The following is a 14,073-nucleotide window of genomic DNA, read 5'->3' on the forward strand; positions in this document are numbered from 1 at the left end:
AAATTGGAACATATAAATAATCGTCTGCATCCATGAGACACACATCGGACATGGTGATGTTAAACAAGCAATGTGACAGCGAATGATACAAAGGCATAGAACATAATAGGACATTACATCAATCGATATGTCGTCAGGCGCAAAAACATAAAATAACATCTGTAGAGATCAGCGCAGGTCTCCCCACCCTTATACATTTGGATCAAAACTACTGGGGGAAGGCTTGAATCCAAGGCACCGCACATGTCCATCACAAGCGCCTTGCTATTTGTGTGGCTATATTGGAATTCTATTGGGCAACCGCCGAAGGATCAGCAGATGGAAGTGCTAATGCATCAGTGTCTGGGGGGGGGGGGAGTCTCTCATCCTAAGCCAGTTTGTGAAAGGCTCCCAAATATCTTTACGGCGAGACGCCATAGGCATGAGGTCCCAATAGTTTGCTAATTGTTCTTGTGAGTAAGCGACATCTTTGATCCACGTCTTAATGCATGGACAGCTGGGAGCACCCCAGTGTATTGCTAAACGGCGCCGTGCAAGGATCAGCAACATTACAGTCAGATGGCGAACCGCAGGCAGGGACTGCTCCACATAACCCAACAACATCCCTAGTGGGGAAGGTTCAAGGGGCTGGCCCGTAACAGCATGGATTATATCACACACCTCCCCCCAGTATCGGGAAACCGCGGGACAGTCCCATGCTATGTGTAGAAATGCGGCTCCCTCTCGTCTGCACTTCCAACAGGCAGAGTCAGTTCTCAGTTTCAATTTAAATAACTGTAGAGGGGTACGATAGTAATGATGTAGGAATTTAAAGTGTATGAGCTGTAATTTATAGTTGGGGGACAAATGCTTCATCTGTGAGCAACAAAATGCCCATTGATCGTCCGTGGGCTGGTCCAAGAGCTCTGCTTTCCACTGCGCCAGCGCCCTTGGCTTCGCCCACGGAGTATGCGCCTGCGTATGGACATAGAGCCTAGTAACTAATTTTTTAGGGCACGGTGTGACCAAAAGGTGTTCTAGTAGGTGCAGAGAATCGGGAGGGGTTGGAAAAGTGGGATGCAGTGGTTAACAGGCGGCCCTGAGTTGGTGATATGGCAGCCATTCCAGAACCGGAGTCCTCTCCCCAACCTGACCAACCGGCTGCTCCAAAAAAGAGCCATTTGGATAGAGGTCCCCCTGTGTCTTAATGCCCATTTTATGTGCCCTATCAATGGCACCCTTATCATGCAGAAAGGGGAAATGAGGGTGAAATGCAAGTGGTGTAGAGGGTGCATATAGTAGCGAGGTTTGCATACGTTTCCGCAGACCATCCCATGGCCTTCGCACCGTTTCAACGGTATTAATCTCATTGGAAGTCCTACGGAAAGGTTGATATACGGCCATGTGCAAAGGAGTAGGATCTGCTATATCTTTCTCAGTGGCAGCGTGGGGTTGGAAAGGGACAGGGTAGATCCAATAATGTAAAAATTGGGCTTGTGCACTCAAAGCATATGATTCAAAGTCTGGAGTGCCCAGACCTCCCTTGGACAGTGGGCGTGTCAACAAGTTCCAACTAATTCTGGGTTGACCCCCGGCCCAGACCATTGAAATTGCTGCAGAGCGCCCAGGATTTAAAAAAATTGTGAGTGAGTGGAATGGGTATATTGACAAATAGATATAATAATTTAGGGAGGATAATCATCTTCAAAATGGCAATCCTACCGGCCATTGATATGGGTAATGCTGTCCAAAATGTAATTTTATCTTCAAACCAGGTATGCAGTCTTCCAAAATGTAAGCGCCAGATGAGCTGTAGGTCTCTGCTGAGCCAAATACCCAAATACTTGACAGCATCCTCCGCCCATACCAACTGAAAGTCCAATGAGGTATTAAGCGGGGCATCAGTGAGGGGCAATATGGAAGATTTAGTCCAGTTTATATTAACACCAGATAGGCCCCCAAAAAGGAGCACCTCCCGTAGAACTGGGTTTAGATTATCATCCAGTCGTCGAACGTATAATGTAATGTCATCTGCATACATGGAAATTGTGAGGTTGCGATCAGTAAAAACCAGGCCTCGGGTAGAGTGGTGTTGGCGAATCCTGGCAGCCAGTGGATCCATAGCTACCGCAAATAGGAGTGGCGATAAGAGGCAGCCCTGCCAGGTACCACGGGATATAGGGAAGGCATCCGATATCAGACTGTTGGCCTGGAGGCGGGCGGTGGGGTTGGTATAAAGCAATTTGACCAATTTGATCAAATTAGGACTAAACCCTAATCGGGAAAGTAGTGCGAACAAGAAAGGCCATTCCAAAGAATCAAACGCCTTAGTGGCATCCAAAAAGACTGCTACAGTGGGAAGTTTGGGATCAATTTGGTGAAGTATGGAGAAAAATGTATGTCGACCGTCCCAGTATAAAACCGGATTGATCCGGACGAGCAATGAGGGGCATCAGCGGCTGTAATATGTTAGCTATTAATTTAGCTAGGATTTTGGCATCCACGTTTTTAAGGGATTGGGGCTTGTAAGAGTCACAGTATGTTGCTGGCTTATCAGGTTTTAACAGGGTAATGATTACGGGCTCCCTCATAGTTGGAGGAAGCTCCCCTACTTCGAGAAATTCCTGATAGACGTCCAAAAGCCGGGGTGCAATTGTGTCTACATATGTTTTATAGAACAATGTTGTCAGCCCATCAAGCCCAGGGGCCTTCCCAGTTGGGAGGCTTCTAATCACTTGCGTAATATCCTCTACGTTGAAGGGGACGTCAAGATATTCTCTATGCATAGGGCTCAGCCAAAGGAGTTCCAGGGAATCAAAATAGTCACCCAGATCAGGAGCGACATGTCGCTGTGTGGCAGTGTAGAGGGAAGAGTAAAATTTGGTTAGATGCTCATATGTGGCCACCTGACCTCGAACCGGAGGGGAATCACCATTGTTGAGTTCCACAATAAAAGTGGGCGCTGTGTTTTTTTATAGTAAATTTGCAAGGGTTTTCCCGGGTCAATCACCCTCCCCATAGCCCCGTGCCCATGCATCCCAACCAAGGAATCTGGTCTCTCTCTCTGCCTCTTCCTCAAATTCAGATATAGTGCTGCATATGGAAGCCAGCACTATAGGGTCGTTTGTAGTGAAGTATTGCGTTTCCAGAGCTTTGATAGCTTGCTCGAGGTTAGTAAGTGTCATGTGCATATGGAACAGAGGACGCCCAATTGCTTGGAGATACAAGCACCCCTTATTACAACTTTAAAGGCCTCCCACAGCACAGAAGGGGAATCCACAGAGCCCTCATTGATAGCAAAGTAGTTCTGAATTTCTAGATTGATTTCCTCTTTGAACACGGTATCTAGAAAAGCATGAGGGAGAAGCCGCCAACTAAACGCATGTGGTAATGTGCTGAGGATTTTCCACTGCAGCAGCACAGGAGCGTGGTCGGAGAGTGTGCGTGGTAGGTGCACCACTTCCGTAGCCCAAGACATTACATCCGCCGAAACCAACCAATAGTCCAGTCTGGACCAGGCCTGATGGTAGGGGGTGATACATGTGCCCTCTCGAATGATTGAGTGGAAGTTACGCCAAGCATCCAACATCCCATGCTCAAGAAGTATGTTATTTAATTGTTGCGTTGTCATATTATGTGGGTTGCAGGGGGCGCCCTCCCTGTCCAGAATATTATCCAAGACTGCATTAAAATCCCCACCCCAGATCACTGTGTCACTTCCCATTGTCATTATTTTCGGCCAAACGTTAAGAAAAAAATTGTGGGTCATCAGTATTGGGGCCATAGATGGCCACTAGGGTAACCTGTGTTGACATTAGGCGGCCATTGACCAGTGCTTAATTTGTAAAATATGAAGTCCAGGTGCTCAAATGTTTGTCGGAGGCCTCACCTACTTTCCCCCGTCTCACCCACTTCCTCCACTGGCTCCCACAATTAATCATACGTATGTAAATCAGAATATAGGACATGTTACATAAGCCAGGCCCAGAGGACTACAAGGTGTTGGAGTGGCATGTCACCCATATGGGTAGGCAGTATAGTTTAAGGCAGCTTGGTCTGGAGAAGCACAACCTCTGAATTGAAAATGGAACACCATAATTGGGGGTTCTCTTTAATAATAAAAATGTATTTCTACCAAAATTAACCCTTTTTGTAACATTAATCTATGCTCTAACCTATACTTTGCACTGTGCATGCAGTTCTTTGACAACAGTTAATAATTCACTGTTCTAAATTAGGATTTTTAACATATAAACTGTGACCAAAGGATGTCTCTTAGAAAAGCAGTAATCCAGGGACCTATTTAGATTATGTGAACTTTTGATCTGCATGGTACACATTCTTTACAGCAGGCATATTAACCCTCTGCGCTACCTACTAATGAGCCAAAACCTCAACTAGACACAACTGCCATCGTTCTCCATGAAGAACATTAATCACGGAGTTATCTTGACATCTTTATTGTTGCTTGGAAATTGCTGGAGGCAAGGATCTCAAACACTGCGCTCCCTGAAGCCAGCACCTAGTTTGGTATTACCCTGGAGCCGGCCAAGAAACCAATTAAATCCTGGGGTCACAGTGTTACCTCACCGTGGCACAGAGAGTGTGCAACACTGCCTGTAAACCCAAATCACCTCTACAGCAGGCACTGCGTGTGTAGATAGTGTTGTGTGAGGACTTCGACAAGGACAAACGGCAGAAATAAAATGAAAACATGCCCACGGCAGCGGTTGGCACTCGAGCAGCGTTTTGCTGAAACCAGCAGCATTCACAAGGGCTCGCTCCAGAGAATCGTTCGGCTGCTGGCACAACAGGTATTTCAACTTGCATCATGGATGAAAAAAAGTAAACACAGAGTGAATACTGCATGGGGTGTGTGCCAGCAAACAAATACAGCTAAGGGGTATGCGCGTTGTGTCGTGCTCTCACTAGGGAGATGACATAGTGCCAATATCGGCAACAGTTATCACAACACACATAAGTACATAAATAAAACACACGACACTGAATGTAAGTGGAGAAATATTGCTGCAGGTTTATTAGCATAAGCAATATGCAAACATGGTGGGTTATCTTACGGGCGATCCCAGGGCAGGCCAGCCCCTATGCCGCCTGCCCGTCTGATAAGCCTAGAGTCACCATGGCAACGCCAATTGGTGTATACCTAATGTTGGGAGGGTCCCCCCCTCCCACCTGTGGACCACCAGTCCACTTGCTACACACGCCCCCCCGTGATGGGTGGGCGGAGCATACATGGCAGCCCCCGGTTGCTCAGACCCACAACCGCCTGTCGGATAGCGGGGCGCCGTCGGTCTTCCAGTGGACACGCTAAACATCCCTGGGTATCCTGGCTTAGCACCACACGGTGCTGCTGCATGCTATACCCCTTGGTATGTGCAGACCCTGGATCGCCCTGTAACTCCTCCTGCAACACAAAGTGAGAATTGTTAGAAAACCTGGCCCCCCCTTTGTCCCTCCGGACGCCGGGTAAGCGGATGGGCGGGCAAGGCGAACGAGCGGACAAGAGGGCGAGGAGGGGGCGGAGACAGAATATGTACCCCCCTGGCTCCTCCCCGCCGGAAGCAGCTATCTGCTGGGGTCTCCCTTGGTCTATCCCAGGGACACGACCTCCCACCCCTGTGCCTTCCTGTGGCACTAAGGCGGCCGCCCTCAAAGGGGCGGGCCGCTGCGCAACTCCCCCCCGGGCAGCCTTACATAGTGCCAATATCGGCAACAGTTATCACAACACACATAAGTACATAAATAAAACACACGACACTGAATGTAAGTGGAGAAATATTGCTGCAGGTTTATTAGCATAAGCAATATGCAAACATGGTGGGTTATCTTACGGGCGATCCCAGGGCAGGCCAGCCCCTATGCCGCCTGCCCGTCTGATAAGCCTAGAGTCACCATGGCAACGCCAATTGGTGTATACCTAATGTTGGGAGGGTCCCGCCCTCCCACCTGTGGACCACCAGTCCACTTGCTACACACGCCCCCCCGTGATGGGTGGGCGGAGCATACATGGCAGCCCCCGGTTGCTCAGACCCACAACCGCCTGTCGGATAGCGGGGCGCCGTCGGTCTTCCAGTGGACACGCTAAACATCCCTGGGTATCCTGGCTTAGCACCACACGGTGCTGCTGCATGCTATACCCCTTGGTATGTGCAGACCCTGGATCGCCCTGTAACTCCTCCACAGCCTTGGGAGTGGCCACCGTCACTACCAGGGCCCCCCCACCAAGGTAGCCTATTTCCTTACAACCTGCTGCAGCCAAAGCTTCCCCTCGGTCCACAGGAAAGGATCCATGCCTAAACTAGAGAGGTGCACCCCATCTCCCTCCAAACACCCTGTGGACTCGGCGTGTATAAGACCATGCCTGATGAAGCCAGAAACCACTTATTGCCGGGCTTCTCCCAGGTCCAGCCAAAACAAGTCTTAACCAATACCCTGCCAGAGGCCATCATGCCCCAACACGACATGTGCCCCCATCCATTCTAAACTCCCCATGGATTTATGACTGAATATACCTGCCTAAAGATAGGCGACGGTCCAATGATACATTTGCCTGGCTGAAGAACAAGACCTATTCCAAGCTACTCCCGCCAGGAAGTGCCCATGCGAGTGTAGTTAAGAGTTGACAAGCCCGCTCTACCTCCTCTTACCTCACATGGCTGAATCTAGCACTAGCCGGAGTACAACCATCACCTTCCGACAGCCATCACCCTAAGTGAAGCCTTGCCCTCCCAGACTTCTGCTCGCATACCAGGGAGCAGACAGGACAGCGTGACCCAGGGGGGAACCAGAGCGTAAATACCTCTCTGTTGAATACTGGGAATGCCCGTAGTTCTCCTGCTACTTAGTAGCCCAAAATGTTTCCCAGGAGTTTCCCCCAATCCTATGGACCAACGCCCTTGTTGGAAGGCCACTTCCACAAACTGCATAGCTGCCAGCCAGTGCTGGAGGGCGGAAGAAGTTGCCCTCTACCGTTACTCCCATCAATGGTACCTGTTTCGTCTAACTCAAGGACGGGCTGCTAAGTGGGCTTACCAGGCTCCGCCCTTGAAATAGTGGTCAGACCCAAGCCCATCGAAGTTCTGCTGCTTCACCTGCCCGTTAACCGAATAACTGGAGCAACTGAAACACTTATCGCCGTGTACATGTCCACCTGGACAGGTGCACGGGTACCTGTCCAAGCAACCAAACGCAACCAGACAGAATAATATCACTGATCTAGTCTGAGATATGTATGCGCTACCTGAGGGATCTATCTCATGATTCGCCTATCTGTCAGACACCAATCACTCATCCTGTGCTTTGTGTGATCTTGGCCCACATTGGTGTGAGCAGATCCCTGTGAAGTATTTCTTGGCTTGTAGGCCAATAATGCACAAGTGGTAGGTGAAAGATGAAACCATACTTGCCGACCCCAGGCCAAAACTGACAACCATTTTACCATCTGTCAACAGTAGAACATGCCTCAATAAGACATTGATAAGGGCCACCTGCATACCTCCTGGTGGCCAAAGGCCTTGTTGGCCAAGCAGCGAAATCTTCGCTCAAAGCAAAATACGAAAAAGACTTCTCGCGGCGCCCGCCACCCATGCGCCGGACAGGACACCGAGGATTCACCGAAAAACCCCAGATTACCACAAGCCAAACCATTGTCAGTCGATACTTTTATTTCCATAAGGTAACTAGGCCACAATTAAAGCGACGTAACAAGCCAAACGAGGGCCCGCCGCCTACATCCCTAGCTGCCAAGGTTTCATATTGCTATGTATGACATTTTCATAATGACCGTGCCCCTGTGGGTGACATTCCAAGACTATAAATGACACTAAAGTAGGAGGGAAATCCGTCAATGATACGGCGCATGTCCAACCTACCCATGCACATTTACTGAAACATGTTAGGGCGGCGGGACCTGTGATGCTGACTGCCGGTATAGTTCAAATTGTCTCGCTGGCTCCAGAAGTCAACCCCATCATGGGAAAGAACTCTCCCTCAGTCTGTGCCCCTAACTGTATTTGCATTGAGTGGTCCTATAATGAAATTAATCAAATTGTGTGCTTGTGTGAGGCGTCTGCGAAGCATGGCTCATGTCGTGGCTGCTCAAACACGTGACGTAACCTGTGCTGACCTCGACACTGTGGGACTGTTGTTCAATGGACATGCTCATCTATGGCCTAATATTGGTCAAACAGTGCAGCACACGACAACGGAAATAAATTCCACTGTATCACACCACACTTACTTTAGGCAGTGCATAATTTTAAAATAACTGTCAGGCCAGGGCACCCGTCAAGAACCACTCCAGCTTCCTTCACCTATTCCCAGTGCCAACGCTGCCAAGTACCTGTGTGTAAGTGCGACTATTCGAGGTCTTCAGAAACCCCCAATTAATACAAACATCATGGGCAGTGGTCAGCCCGGTAGCCACTGGACCAGTATGTGGTACCTTCAGTGAGCTAGAGCTATCATCTATCTTCAGCAACGAACCGTGACCTGCAGCGCAGAGTGGTTGAGGTTCTGCTCAGTTACTCTTTGTCAACTGTGGAAGTCTGACCTGATGAATTATGAAATTAGTGAACTCAGCTTGGAGCAAGGCATTACGACAGAATTGGGACCTCTGTGGAAGGGAAGGGGACGTGAGACCAAACATTTGCTCTAACACTAATGCATCCCGCCTATCAACTGCACACCACATAATGCACCTACCGTCTGTGCGTTATTAAATATAGCAGTAAAGCAGAGGTACGTGTGGCTACTGTACCCAAGGCTGTAATGTGCCCGTAAATAAGAAACCATCAACGTGATTAATGGCCCAAACCATGTCCCGGGGACCAGTTCCCGAACCTGACCTCCCTCACCATTTCTGCAAAACTTCTCAGACATCCCCCACAGACTGCTGCAGATAGAACAATTATACTGCTGTATGACCAGTAGGCAAAGATTGGGTGCTATGCAATAGCCGCATCAGCCAAACCTACACAGATGATCTGGGTTCAAAAACACATTGAACAAAGCAGCCAAAGTTTAGACTGCTATGTGTGACCGTTCCCTAAGTCAGTGTAATTCGTGAGAATGCACCTATGAGTGACACTTTATCGCGAGCGTAATCCAAACAAGACGACGGCGAAAAAATTCTCAGCACTTGCATCAGTTTGAGAAACAAAACCCCTAGAGGATCGCACCCCTGCCGCAAGGCACCCGAAGCAGGAGGGCCCTTGGTGCGAAAAGTTTGCTGTTTGAAAGGGCAGACTGACTGTGGTATGTGATCAGCCGCATGGCACGACATTCCTTTTAGATACCATTTTAATCACACCTTTAATGAAGCTGCAACTGTAACTGGAAAATTATCCTCACAAGAGACACAAACTCCATCTCTCAATTGTGCCAGTATCGCAGCACATCTTAAAGCTCAGAATTGGGCCAACTATCCCTACGCATTATCAATACTCATCTCCTTAAACCGAATGAAAGCCGATTCTGTGTGAGACCCAGGGCATTTTCCCTTGCAGTTAGAGGCGGACACTCGTTCCCACACATACAGCAAAGTACCTCGGCTGAAATTATTTCCTCAAATCACTCTGCCTCCCAGGCCCGCGCGGGGCCGGGCACCGGCCCGCCGAGATTATTGCAGCGTTACTTAGACTATAAAGAAGAGTTAGAAATTTTGCCAATTTATGACACTTTGACAGCTTTTGCGGAACTCAAACCCTTGTCCTGTGTGGCCCGTTCCAACCACCGGTACAAGACTTACCATTGAGCAATAGCTCCTGGTAAAGCGCGAAGCCATATACCTTTGCTAGTGTTGCCAGCAAGCGCCACACTCGATTCCCCATAAATGCACCTCACGTGCGGGGCGGCCATTACTGCGAACAAGCACATCCGTTAAAGGATAAAAGTAACGGGTGGCAATTGGATCTGGTCATGCAACATAACTACCCGATTATAGGTCACAAAATTAGTTGCTTGCCAAATTCTGTCCCTAAGGGACCCCAACCTTAAGGAAGGGTACCGCACATCTGGTGGTGCGGCACCTGGGGGAGGTAATGAAAGCATGAGAAATGAGTGGCTAGGGGAGGACGGCGCGCGCGAGGAATGGGCGGCAGGTCTACTGAAGGTGACTGGAGGATGTACGAATATTGTATGTCTCCCACTACGTCGTGCCGTCCCAACTGGCAATAAGTTCAAGAACTGCATCAACCAGGAGCTCTGCCCATGTGACTGCGCCCATACTTCGAGACCCGGGCATGAAGGACTGTGACCGCCCCAATCTCCTTGCCCTAACACCGGCCCAGCTGTGTCCAAAAGACCTCACAATTCAGCGCGTAAAGGCTTAACTCGTATAAAACTCTGTCAGGGCTGACACTAGGCGGCCCCTTATCTTGCGCCATACATACTCCCGCCGTGCTGCCTTTATTAAAGCACTCTACTAGCTAAACATAGTGACGTTACACTCCCAGCATGCCCTACAGGGGGATAGCTACACCTAGGATGGTAGTGTCCAATGCTAGAGTGAAATGTGCAAAGATTAAGAAACGCTTAAGATATCCGTCCAGTACCGAGCGAGACCCACCGGTCTGCCGGACACCTGGCACGATCCAAGAGAGAAGCGAGAGGTTAAAAGTTTTTTTTTTTTTTTTTTTTTATATCCGATAATGGAAAGCAGCCGCCAGCTGGCGGTGTGCACCTAGTGCTGGCAAGTGCGGGCCCGGGGAGATAGAGTGATTTGCCCAGGGACACAGCGCGAATGCGAAGGTGTTGGAGCGCTGTACAAAAGCACCATACTTACATGCATATTCGTGCACTGGGTTAAAGTGATTTGCCCAGGGACACTGCACGACTCGAACCGAAGGTGTTGGAGCGCTGTACATAAGCACCGTCTGTACATGAATATCTGCTGCGGGGAGATAAGTGATTTGCCCTTGAGACACAGCGCGAACACGACCCGAAGATACTGGAGCGCAGTAAATGAGCACCAAATTCCGCACAAGTACGGGCGCAGGGAGAGAGTATACACCGCACGAACGCGACCCGAACTGAGTAGGAGCGCTGAGCCTGAGCGCCGTATTAAGTACAATTCGCGCACTGGGAGAAATTGAATCACCGCACGAACCCGCCCCGAAAGAAGTCGGAGCACTGTGCCTGAGCACCGTATAGACCTACCTTTTCGGGCACGGGGGGGGGGTAAAAGCGTGCCCCGGAGACCGGGCTGCGGGTGTGCTAATGCAGGGCATAAGCACGCGAGGCAATGAGTCAAAGGCGCGTCGCGTGGGGGAGCGTCCCGTGCCGAGGTAGCCCCCCACCCACTAGGCCCGCCTCCGGGGGAACAACTAATGAAATATTATGTGGGCCCACCAGAGAGTACTGACTGAAGGAGTATAAATAAATGCCCGCAAATGGCGGCGGTGGGGTCGAACCTACGGCTCCAGAGAGACTTGAGCCGAAACCAGCGCCTTGGACCGCATGGCCGCGATAACCCAATACTCGGCCCCGGGGACAAGCACCACAGCCACCGGCCGCGTCCCCGAGGCGCGTCCAACTCAAACCTGCCGAGCCGTAGTAGCCCCCCCTCACCCCCGCCGGTCACGTGCACATGAGGAACTCATGCCTGGAGGCCAAAAGGGGCACTACTAAGAGTGCCCCGGCGTGACTAGGAAGCAGAGCTATGGGCATCGACCGCCTGGCTAAAGTTATTTCACATCGATCGAATGCATAACATAAATGTACAAACAAAGATGGCATCTCCCTTACTGCCTAGGCGCTAACCACGAACCGCGGGACCCCTCCCACACAGCGTCAAATGTAGACAACTCCCGAACGAGTGGGAAATGCGTAAATTCCCCCCCTCACCCGGATGTGTACTCAACCCTGGAGCTGTGGAACACACCGCATAATTCGCTTCAGTGCCCCTTGACCCAGCACATACTGTGCTGACCCAGAAAGGAGGGGGCCCCTGACCCGGCCTCTCTAGCCCACAGTGGAATTAATAAAAGCGCGCATCATGCCTGCTGTGCATAAAAACATGGTTAGACGCCACGTAGTAAGTGACCGTGCCTTAAAGTCCGTATATTCAACCGTGAACTATAAACGTTCATCCTATAACAGCATACACACCGCTAACCATACATTAATAGAACATGGATTACTGTTGGATAAAGGTTAATTTTGGGAGGCGGGAGTTTGCATAGCGCGAGCTTGACCCGGATCGGGCAGCAAGCGCTTTCTTAGCACCAGTTACCTCTCATGCTTGTATGTACGCATAGTATTGTATGAAAGGGGGAGGTAGCATTCCCCGTCACAAGGATGGAAGAGGTCCTAGTGGCCTTTACAACACATATACGGACTTAAGTTATAACTTGCAAGTAACAAGGGGCGCCTCCTTTGAAAACAGTAACCTGCTGACCTAATTACATCAAATGCACTCTGTAATCTACTTGGCATACGTTCTTATCAGGGACATCGACCCTCTGCACTAACTTCACCTTAGTCGAAACCTCAACTTCACAAAATGCTGATCTCTCTCCCGAAGAAAATTAATCACGAGTTATCTTGACCCACATGTGAGACCTGGTAATCGCCGCGGAAAGCGACGCTGCCTCCGGTGCTTCAAAGGGCTAATGAACTCCCAAACCCGGCGCCCCCAAGTAGTTAGCACCACAGTCGCACCGTCCTAAATCCAGCCCTGCCGGGGCCGACAGTGACGGAGCGCTTTACATGCCACCGAATTCACATACACATTCAGACGCGAGGAAACTGAGGGATTTGCCCGCGATGGCGCGGGCGTGCCCAAGGCCACACCGCCTCTCCCTATAATGCCTACGCTGAGGCCCGAACCTGGATTCCCCAGATTGAAGCCGCCTGTCCTGCCCACTGGGACCCCCTTCCACACACCAGGAAACCGGACGTGTGTGCGACCTATCTTTTTTATCACAAGTCGGCAGCAAGAAATGCCCATTCCAATCATCGAGAAGACTCCGAGAGCTACCTGCACAAATCATGAGCTCTGGTGGCCTGCGATGCCCGACCGATCTGCTACACATGCGTGCCCCCACCCCCCGCCGTACGCGCAACCTCCCAGGCCGGGACTTGAGCCTGGCCCGGCACCCGAACCCCCCCCACCGCGTGGTATTCAGACCACGGGGCCCAATCGCCTGGTGCTGACCAGGGACAAGGCCGGGGCGGGGAGAGGGGGCAGAAGAACTCACCGCAACATGAGGCTCCAAGGCGCACGACGGTGGAGCTGCGACCGGCAAGGCGAACGCCCCTCCCCCGCAGCACTCACAACCTCTGGCCGGCGACTTGGGCCTGGCTTCGTGCCGCAACCCCCCCCCCCGCCCGTGGTATTCCGACCACAGGGCCCCGTCACCTGGTACTGCCCAGGGACCGGGCCGGGGCGGGGAGAGGAGGCAGGCAAACTCACCGCAAGCGAGGAGCTCCGAGGCTGCTGAGCACGCGACGACCGAGCTGCAAGGCGAACGAGCGGACAAGAGGGCGAGGAGGGGGCGGAGACAGAATATGTACCCCCCTGGCTCCTCCCCGCCGGAAGCAGCTATCTGCTGGGGTCTCCCTTGGTCTATCCCAGGGACACGACCTCCCACCCCTGTGCCTTCCTGTGGCACTAAGGCGGCCGCCCTCAAAGGGGCGGGCCGCTGCGCAACCCCCCCCCGGGCAGCCTTACATGTGCTCACTAGAATGTGAAGCATCACTCTACTGCCAGCCGGTGAAAAGTGCACACCGTACCCCACAACAGCAACCACACCACTGCACAAACGACCTGAGCCACGAGCACGAGGCTTGATGACGTCGAAAATAAACTTTCAACAGCAGCACTGGGGAGAGCAGGTATTATTAAAATACCAAAACCACGGTACATGCGAAAGAGATAAAAACGCACGGAAAACAGCAATTTATGCAAGACAACTATGGCAACGATTAGACAGAAAAGGGTTAAGGCCAAAGGACAAGGCCCTGCCCTCCTTCCAGCCTCCAGGCTCGGAGCGTTGCACACGGTGCCGGCGGCATGATTGCTCAGACTGTTTACCAAACACGGTGACTGTCACACCACGCTGAATAAAAAGC

At 51.1% G+C, this 14,073-nt stretch overlaps 1 protein-coding gene and 1 non-coding gene across 2 annotated transcripts in view; one reads left to right on the forward strand and one right to left on the reverse strand.

Annotated features, from left to right (window-relative positions):
- The window catches only part of LOC146866948 (pancreatic triacylglycerol lipase-like), a 187,753-nt gene that overhangs the window by 86,343 nt on the left and 87,337 nt on the right, over positions 1-14,073 (reverse strand). The window lies entirely within an intron of this gene.
- Positions 12,257-12,379, forward strand: LOC146866949 (U6atac minor spliceosomal RNA). Its single transcript, XR_014968565.1, has one exon. It is a non-coding gene; the product is annotated as a U6atac minor spliceosomal RNA (small nuclear RNA).

Source organism: Triturus cristatus, chromosome 1_2 (genome assembly GCF_964204655.1).
Source record: "Triturus cristatus chromosome 1_2, aTriCri1.1, whole genome shotgun sequence".
Taxonomy (NCBI): domain Eukaryota; kingdom Metazoa; phylum Chordata; class Amphibia; order Caudata; family Salamandridae; genus Triturus; species Triturus cristatus.